Below are 1027 nucleotides of genomic sequence, written 5' to 3'. Positions count from 1 at the left end.
TAAGTATAGCTGCCATATGAATTCTTTCTTTAATTCAGCTATTGAGGTGCCATAATAAATATATTTTTAAAGATGGTTATTGGAGCACACAGAATGTTTTACTTGCATTTCAACTTTTGTGTATTTCACAGCATCTTGTAGCATTTTTGTCAGGAAAATTTCCAACATTGAATGTCAGTCCTAGCATCCTGTCTAGTACAATTTACCCCTGCTTAAGACCCTCACTATATTTTCAGACCTAGTTGTAACATTGGGTCATTCCATTCAGTTGTGTGACCATTTCACAACATTTTGATTGGTCAAATATGTACTCACATTGCTGTTTTTTCATCAACTGAATCAAGGATGTCTGTTTTCCCTGTGTATATATTGGTCAGTTCTTTCTCCATTTCAGTCACAGGAACTTTGGCACATATGGCCAATGTCAAAGCCATCATCATCATCATACACCTACGTGACCCTTCTGTTATGAAAACAAGTATTTCACCATAAAGGATCATCTTCATTGTCCATGCATGAATAATCTGATGATTCACTTTTGACTTCCTCCAATATTTGCAAATCTGGTTTTTCATGTGCCATTGTACTGAATTGGGCTATTTCGACCAGAAAAAAAAAAAAATTGTAGAGAAATCCTGGAAGTCTGTGATTGTATTACACCCTCTGTGATGCTCAGGTAAACATTCGCCAAACCTGTTAGATGGAGCATCATGTCAGTGGAAATCCTGGCCTGACACTTTAGCACACATGCACACCCCTTGCCTTTCATCATGCCAAGAGGGTAAACACAAACATTGCTTCTTGTATCCCTCAGGAAAAGGTACTGAGATGCACAGCTGGTTACTATTACACTAAAGTAAAAATTTACAGTACAAAATATAAGAGATGTGTTTGTGAAACCTAGTGTTATTCTTTTAGGGTTTAAAAAAAGTTTGGGAGACGTAGCCTTTCTACTTCAAGTCAATGAACTCATTGGCATGCTAAGTAACCCTTCAGAATGATGTTGTTCCTCTTCAGCAAAGAGCTT

The sequence above is a fragment of the Chinchilla lanigera genome, unplaced genomic scaffold (assembly GCF_000276665.1).
Source record: "Chinchilla lanigera isolate Chin_1 unplaced genomic scaffold, ChiLan1.0 scaffold00016, whole genome shotgun sequence".
Classification (NCBI taxonomy): Eukaryota; Metazoa; Chordata; class Mammalia; order Rodentia; family Chinchillidae; genus Chinchilla; species Chinchilla lanigera.
This window is presented reverse-complemented; position numbering follows the sequence as displayed.